Source organism: Zophobas morio, unplaced genomic scaffold (genome assembly GCF_036711695.1).
Source record: "Zophobas morio isolate AGI-343-1 ecotype UQ-CSIRO unplaced genomic scaffold, CSIRO_AGI_Zmor_V1 ptg000004l, whole genome shotgun sequence".
Lineage (NCBI taxonomy): Eukaryota > Metazoa > Arthropoda > Insecta > Coleoptera > Tenebrionidae > Zophobas > Zophobas morio.
The window spans coordinates 17,917,789-17,927,500 of NW_026972109.1; positions in this window are offsets into that span (position 1 = coordinate 17,917,789).

Sequence of the window (9,712 nt, forward strand, 5' to 3'; positions counted from 1 at the left end):
AAATTGTCTGGTAAGGATTTACGATATGTTACTCAAGATCCTGTAGTCGCTTTGGCTTATCAGAAATATTTAAAAAGACGAAAACAGTAGTACATATTATATTAATTTTACTTTATTTACGTATTTTATTTTATATTATTATTTCAATTCATATACATATTATAGTTCATATTTAATTGTTCATATGTGATTTTTATTTATTTGTTACTGTTAATTTACTTCAATATATTTTGTTTCCACATTTTTTTTTTGTGTTTATATATTTTAAACAATTCAAACAAAGTAAAAAAGACAAAATAAAAGATTTAAATATCCCGGTCAACACCTCCCGGTACATAATTACAGATCTCTAACACATGTTGTTAATTTGGGTCACTGAGGTTTGTGGCGGTAAATATAGATGGCGCAGAAATTCAATATACGTTTTGAGTGAGAGAGTCGCCCATCTATTTCACAGTCCGAGAAACGAATGGATGGCTTGAGTAAAACCTGCTCTTTGGAGAGTGCTTAAATTTTGTTCTAGATATTCAGTAATTGTCTTCGACTCCGGCATCTTTAAATCCCCTCGTGACCCGTCTTTGACTTGTGTTCCGCACCCTTTGGTGAACTCCGGGCAGGCCCGCGAAGCCGTAGTCCCCTTTGGGGACGCCTTACCTGATTCTTTCTTGTAGAATAAATGGTACTTATCGTTCATAGAAAACAATTATTTCCGAAACAATGTGGGTTTGGTCTTAAATATCACAGACATATTAGAGGTGGAAATATTTTTCAATCTATAAAAAAATTTGCTATACCAGCTTAGGCTTCTTATATCGCAATATACTAAAACCTTTTTGGAAAAATAATAAAGAGGATATCATTCAAGGTGTAACTTCAGGGCTTAAAAATATAGCGTCTACATACGTAAAATCACCCCCGTTTTCTACATATAAAGAGGAAATTATAAATCCCATTCTAAACAAAATGAAAGCAAAATCGTTGAATGAACATTTACGAGGTGATGAAATAAAAAAGGTCCTCATGAGCAAACCGAATCGATTGACTAAAAAATCAAAGGATATCATTAAAAATCTGTTGAAGGCTGAGGTTACCTAAAAGACTTCGCCTTTGGCTCTGGGCTGATTCCATCAGCCTTCTTTTTATTTAAATAAATGGAAAACGTTGTAGACAATTTATGGTGTATTGATGAAATGCCTGTAAATGATGAATCAACAAAAAGTTGTACTTACAATGAAATAAGAGAAACTAATGTCAATGTGAAAGAACTTGAACAGTATACGCTCGAGACTAACATAAGCGGATGGAAACATTTATCAGGTGCTTATATTTTTGTCAAATCTAAAATTAAAAACGATCCAAATAATTATGTAACTATATCAAACAATGGAATAAATGATTTTGACTATGTGAGGTTATTCTATGAAGAGGTATTAATAGAAGAAACAAATTATGTGGGTGTTGCTACGTTAATTTCAAATCTGATTGAATTTTCAGGAGATGTGTCTGACACTTCAGCATCACAATTATGTTGGTATCCAGACACAGCAGATTCAGCAGATACATCTCAATATAAATATGATGCGCAAAATAAATCTGAAAAATTTAAAGATTTAGACGTTGATATAAAAACTATTATTTAAAAAATCACAAATAATTCTGCATTCAATAAAGGATATTTAGAGAGATGGTTATTAACAAAAGATGAAAAAACTATGACAAAATTTATTCCTTTTTTCTAAAATTTTCCGAGTTGTACGAGACTGTAACGAAGTTTTGAATGGAAAAGTTCGCATTGAATTACGTAAAAATAGAGTGAAAAATATATTACATGCTAAAGTTGATGGAAATTATAATTATGAAATATCTGATATTAGTTTGTGGATCCCCATAGCAAAACCCTCACTAGAAACTGAAAAAATGTTATCTTCATTATTAGTTAGCGAATCGAACTTTCTTTGTGGATGGAATGTGCTTACTGTTACCGTAGTAATTTGTGGTCTTCTGGAAGTGGAAACTGGCGCGTTGTAAATAATCAAAATAAAATATCTAGAGTTTTTATAGTTTTTTCTAGAGGTGAAGGAAATGATAATTTTACCAAAACAATGATGATTTTTGATAATATGAATTTAGAAAGAATAAATATTAAAATCAATGGTACCCAACATCCTACTTATGAATGTCTGGTGAATAATGAGGATTTACAACGTTTGTATGCCGCATTCCTTTCATGTAATTATAAAAAAGATTTGGATGAAGGTACGTGTGTTAGCTATAAAGATTTTTGTAACCGATATTTAGTTGTTGCTTTTGATGTAACAAAAGAAAATGATGAAAATTTGTTTACTAAAACAAAATCTTCTGAACTAGAAGTTAATTGGACATTAAAAGATTATCAAAATATTAATTACTATATATATGCTGTAGTTGAATCTCAAAAAATTGCAAATATGGATATCATAGATGAAAAGATTTATTTGGAAATGAAGTAGAGAGTTCGCCCCTGCCTCACGAAGCGTCTTTGTCTGGTGCTCTGCACACTTCGCTGAGTTTTTAATTAAATAAATGACTGATTATAAAGTATATTTATCACCTAATTAAATAAAGAAACTCCAAAGTTGCAAAGATAAAAGAATAGATTGTAATATAAGATTTGATTTAACAGAAAGAGCTAATAAAACTATTAAATTAATACAAAAACAGATTGATGAAATTAAAGAATGTAAAAAAAACAAGAAGAAATACTGTGATATCAAATTTTCTCCAACACAAATAGGTGGATTTTTGCCTGCTTTAATTTCTGCAGCAATAGTTGTAGCCAAAGCATTGGGATTAGGTGCAGCCGGATATGGAGGTACTAAATTAGCAAAGCCTTCGGAGATGGTTTAAAAAAGAATAAAAAAAAAAAACGAAGAAGCCGAACAAGTCGGAGACATATGGACAAGGAATAAAATTGATAGGAAAAGGGGGTTAAGTAATATAGAAATATCTGATATTATGAAAAATGAGAAAAATCATGAAGCTACGCGAAATTTTCGAGGTGTTTTTGCAATTGACATATTACCAAAAAAAATTAGAAAAGATGAATCAGACATAATTAATTTTCAACCCTCTAATTGTTACGGCTCACACTGGGTATGTTATGTAAACAAACCATATTTAAGAAATATTTTATATTTTGACAGTTTTGGTATTTCCCCACCAGAAAAAATTAAAACATATTTATTAAGTAGCGGAAAAAATATTGCGTGGAACAACACACAATTGCAAATGAATTCTTCTGTTTTATGTGGCCACTACTGTATATACGTAATAATTAATGTAAACAGAGGCAAAGATTTTTATGACATATTATATTCTTTTAAACAGATAACGTGTAGCTTCAATGAGAAAAAGTTCGTGGACATAGTCCACTCATGAGGCGAAGGCGAATTCAATAAAATGCTATTTCAATATTTGTATGTTATAAATGGAAAAATATCTACAAAAACGCTTGTATGTATACAGAAAAAGTTACATATCTATATTAATAAAAATGAATCGCCGAAATGTATGTACGCCCATAACTTCAGAACGGCCGCACCGAATTGGACGATTCTTTTTTTTACGTGTTCCTTATCGTCAGGAGAAGGTTTATATGTAAGAATATTTATAAAAAATAAGACGGCTAAAAGATTAAAAAAAAATAATAAAAATTTTGCATGGGAATCGCCACTTCGAATGAATTTGAATAGTTGGCGTTTCTGACGGACCTGACGTATCATACAAAACTATTTTTTCCGTGCGATTGTGAAAAGTATTATTGCATTTCAAGTCGTTGTTTGTTTTTTCGTAACAAGAAACGTCGTTTATTTTAAGAAAAGTGTTCGTTAAAGTGAATTTAGTTACGCATTGCGAAAGTTTCTTATTAATTTTGATCTGCCATTCTATTTACGTATATTCACTTTGTTGGTTTCGACAAACCTCAAACTTTACCGTTATTCGAGGATTTAATTTGAAATTTTCAATATTTTAAAATTCTCAAGACAAAATTTACAGATTTGATTGACGGTGAAAATAATTCTGTGTCGTTTTATGCCAAGAAGACGACAAGCTGACATACGTCCACGAAGTCAATCAAATGTGCGACGAACTACCTCAGGTGCAAATCGCAATGATTTATTTCATGGGTAATTCGGATACGGAAGTTGATTAGCGTTGTGCTCATAATCAACATAATAGTCAAACATTGAAACGAGACATTGGGTGGTATGAATAAAACTGAGTAGATACTCATATTCGAAGTACGAAGTACCTACTTGCAAACATTGTATCTCCCCGGACACAAATTGAACATCTACGCGTTTTGTGAGCATTTAATCTAAAAATGAGCATCGGTGTGGCAAATGACTATTTGTCCTTATAAATAATGAATTAAATGTAATATATTTTTGTTTCCTTAAGAATACAAAGTTAACAAGGTTAATTGAGTTACATACAAAAGTCTCTTTTGCTCCACGTTGGCCACCAACGAGCGATTTTCAAGATTTTTGTGTGAAACTTTGCTGGTTTTGAATTTGAATTTTCTGTCCTCGATAGTTGATGCTCAGCAAGAACCACGGGAAGGTCTGGAGCAGATCTCGCTAGGAAAGGAGAGGGCTAGGATTTGTTAATGAGGGATAGAACGTTATACCGTACAATACACAATACAATGGAAATACAATACAGGTACCTACAATCTAACTACAATACAGAATACACTACAGATACAGATACAATTCAGATACAATACAAATGCAAAGTTAGTAGCCCTTACACCACCGGAAGAAATTGCACCAAAAATTGAGAATGTTGCAAAATGAAAACCCAAGCAAGCACACCCATGGAACTCGGAACGAAATCTATTGGTCGCAGCGCTCACACGCCCAAGGGAGAACGCAGCCGCATAAATCCAAGGCCGACTGACCTTATGCGACCCAGCGTCTAAAACCCCCCCAGGCCAAAGCGTCTGACGACATGGAGAATTCAGACTCTGAACCAAAGAATGCACTGTTGCAAAATTAAAACCCAAGCAAATGCACCATGAAAACAAAGCATTTGCACCACTGGAGCTAAATTGGCAAGACCCAAGTTAAGTTAGTAACACATACAATATACAGTACAAAATGCTTCAATTACAAAAGTTACAATATACAAATTTCTCCACGTTTGCCACCAAAGAGCGATGACTTTGCTCGCTCGTTGCTGTTGCCCAGCAAGAACCAAACAATACGAGGAGGTCTGGAGTGCGTCTTGCCATTAAAAGAGAGGACTAAGATTTGATAGCATGGGTGAAGGACACCGTATTTTGTAAATTTGGACGCCGTACTTTAAAAATGATGAATACGGTATTTTCTGAATTATGAACGCAGTACTTTGTATATTCTAAAGGCGTACTTTATCAGTCCTGAATGCATGTTATTAACAACATATTTAAAAAAAAATCGGGCATTTTTGGAAAAATATCCACTTTCCTTCGTGTTCACAGCACTTAACACAAAACATTTTCGCTAATATTTATTAACAATAAATTAGAAATTCGCGAACACGTGCTACTTTTAACCCAAAACGAAGCTCCAATGTTGCTGCTACCAGACCGGAATCAAAACTGAACAGAAAGGATCGAAAATGTGACCTTTTATCAGGTAGCTCACGTGACAGTGACATCATCGTACGTCACAATGAGATTGCAAAAATTATTTTTCATATTTTAGATCAGAAATTGTACATTTTCGGGGTTAATTTAACAACGTTTAAACAAACTAATTTGTTTTTACTAACCTCGTGTTCTTAGGAAAACGGATTTCGGTTTAATTATCATATATTGTTAGTTATCATATTTGAACATTGTGAATTGTATTAATTATGTTTAAATTTTATTTAATTATATCGCGAAAATGTATAGCTTTGACCCACCAACTTCAATCGTTTCGAAAATTTATCTAAAATGTAAACACTGTCGACCAAACGAATCATGGAATCCGATAAATTAAAACTGAAGTCGTACTTACCCTGTTTTCGGTCCTTTTCGGAAAAATATCCATTTTCGTTCGTGTTCACAGCACTAACACAACATATTTTCCGTAATATGTATTAATAATAAACTAGAAATTCGCTAAAACGCTCCACTTTTACGCCGAAATGAAGCGACGATCTTGCCGCCATCAAACAGAAATTAAAACTGAACACAAAGGACCGTAACACGTGACCTTTATACAAGTAGCTCAGGTGACATTGACGTCATCGTACGTCACGATGAGATTGCAAAATTTATTTTTCATATTTCGTGTTCACAGTACTAATACAACACATTTTCACTAATATTTAAATATATAAATTAGAAATTCGTGAAAAGAGCCCTACTTTTAAGCCAAAACGGACTCTGATGTTGCTGCCACCAAACCGAAATCAAAACTAAACGCAGAGGACCGAAAAATGTGACCTTTTATCAGGTGGCTCACGTGACAGTGGCGTCATCGTACGTCACGATGAGATTGCAAAAATTATTTTTCATATTTTGGCTCAGAAATTGTACATGTTCGGGATTAATTTAACAATGTTTAAACAAACTAATTTGTTTTTGCTAACCTCGTGTTCTTAGGAAAATGGTTTTCGGTTTAATTATCACATATTAATAGTTATCATATTTAAACATTATGAGTTATATTAATTATGTCATTTCTGCAACTCTTGAGTTATTTTCTAAAATAAATTGACTGATCCATACATTTTTTTGTCAGTGTAAAGGCAAATCTAAAAAATATGAATGCAATGATAAATTTACGAAAATATACTGATGATATTTTGCACATTTTAGATAGGATTTATTCGGCAAAATCTTGAGATGACGTCATCAAGTTTTTGGGCTTGATAAACAGATATATTTTAATTAAAAACGTACCATGTCAAACAGTAACTTCAAAACGTCTGCAATAAATCTAAAAATTTAGTTTTGCAATTCTTGATTCAATCAATAAAATAAACTGACTCAGTGATTAATTTTTTTTGAGACACCCCCTATAAGCAAAACTAAAAAATATGAATGGAATGATAAATCACAAGTATAGTCTCATCCTATTTTGGATATTTTAAAAAGGATTCATTTGGCAAACTTTTGGGCTGACGTCATCAATTTTTTGGAGGAAGTAAATATTATTTTGAATAAAAATTTATTATGCTTATCAGATCTTTAAAACATCTGCAAGATTTCAAAGCATTCGGTTTGCAGATTCAAAATTAAGTTGTAGGTGAAACGAAGTTCATGGGGTCAGCTAGTATTTTTATAAAATTGGAATCGGATTATCTATTAGTAAATTATTATTTAATGAATCGGGATTATCTTCGTTAGCCCTTCCTCCACTAGTTTGTTTATCTCTTGGTGCAGGGGTTATAGAAATATTAGATAAGAGATTAAAAATATCAGAAAGAATTGAAGAATATAAGTTTATTTATAAATTTTATAGACAGTTATTGTATTTATATAAGGCTGATAAAATAAATGAAAAAGAAATACATATACGTGAAGAGGAATTTGTCAGTAATTTTAATTATTTTCCCAGAGAGAAATACCTAGAAAAAGTTCGCTTAAATGGTAACTAATGACTGGCACAGCCCTATCCCAGAGTCGAGGACGATGACAGAACCTTTAAAATTAAATTATTTGATTTAAAGGTTGATAAGAAGTATGATGTTACTGCTGTAAGTAAATCAGATAATGTTGGTCCAGCTAATGGATTATTCTTTATTTTAGAAGGAAACTTGAAGTTATATTTATCCGTTGTTGACTTATTTTCAGAGTCATCAAAAATTAATAAGTTATATGAGTTATATGACGCTGTTTCATATTTTCTTGATAATAGACAAAGAGTGTCTCTACAAAGAGATAATATGATCTTCAAGTCTAAAGATTATGAAGATTGTTTTTGTAATATAATTATTTTTGAAGATATTCCAATTGTTTAATTTGATATTTAAATTTACTCTAATAAATGAAATATATTATTCTTTCCTTATTTCTCACTACTGTAAAAAGATGAAGTTAATATTACAAGTTATATATTTAGAACAATTTGGGTATTTAGCGTCAGCGTCCACAAAGTGGACTAATGCTTCGCATGCTGAAGCAGACTCAGATCTGCGATTAGAGAGTAATGGATCATCATTAACAGAAACCAATGAAGCATTAATGAGGTTTCAAGAATTCTATAAGACAATCCAACAGCTTATAGAGTTTATTATCAAAAATGGAATAAAACAAATCTTACATGCTATTTTTCGTTAGGTACAAACGAAATGAAAGAATTAGCACAAAAAGCCTTTGATCAATGGGAATCTGTTTCAAATTTAAAGTTTAATTACAATAGCGTTAAACCGGACATACTTATTTCATTTTCTAATACGCTGTTTCAACATAATCATAATTCACGGTGTCAAAAAGGAATATGTTCTAGCAGTTTTGATGGAAAAGGTAATGTTTTAGCACATGGCTTCTTTCCAAATAATGATGAATGTCTAGGAATTCATTTTGATAAATCAGAAAATTGGTATTTTGGTGAATCAGGCAATACACCTGATGGCCAAACTAATTTTTATACAGTATTATTACATGAAATCGGACACACATTAGGTATTGAACATTCTGCAAATAATAATAATTCAATTATGTACGCCTATTATAAAGGTGATATTGATAAATTAACTCAAGACGATATGTGGGCAATTCAATATTTATATGGAAGACCTGAACGATTAAAATATTAATTAATACCAACAACAACAACAGTTAAACCTACTGTAAGGCAAAGCGTCCCTGAAGGCCATCCTAGAGGTGAAGCCGATGTCGAAGGTATATTCGGTAATTTATGTGATTTTAATAAAGAAATTGATACATTCTTAATTGCAAATCATCATATGTATATTTTTTATAAGAAATATGTTTGGTTAGTCAATTTAAAAGACATGACTTATGATAAAGAACCAAAATTAATTAAAGATTATTTATATTTTTTGCCAGATGGTTTTCAAGAAATTTCACATATTTATCAAAGACCTTCAGGTGATGTTGTTAAAAATTTATATTATTTAACTGATTTTCTAAGTTTTAATGTTAAAAGTGGATATAATGCTCGATCTATTGAAAATTTAGGAATACTAAAAGGAAAAAGAATTGATGCAATATTTAGAACTTATTCTGGAAAAACATATATATTTTATGACAAAGTCTTGTACATTGAGTTTGATGAGTGTTTGTTTAGATCAAAGAAAAATGGCCTTATTTCAGAATTATTTGCTGGAATACCTCCAAATATAAGCAGAGCATTCAGATATAGAAATTTATATTTCTTTAAAGATAAAATGTATTATGAATTTGATAATATTTCGAATACATTAGTTAAATCTGATAAATTTGACTTGACAGTTTTCGGTTTTAAATGTGGGCTTATCGATCAAATAATAAAACTAATTAATCGTCTGTGATTCACCTAAGGTATGCTGTATGCTACACATTTTCATACATTTTCATAGTTAGTTACTCCTATATTTTTTAAATGACTTTAAAGTCATTTTCTAGAGTGTATTATACCGTTTCGGTATACACCAAATTTTCCAACTCACATAATTCTTTTAAATAAATTTTATCTTCAGTTTGGACGAAACCGTATTCTTGCTTGGAAAAACGGTGTATTTTCCTTGAAAT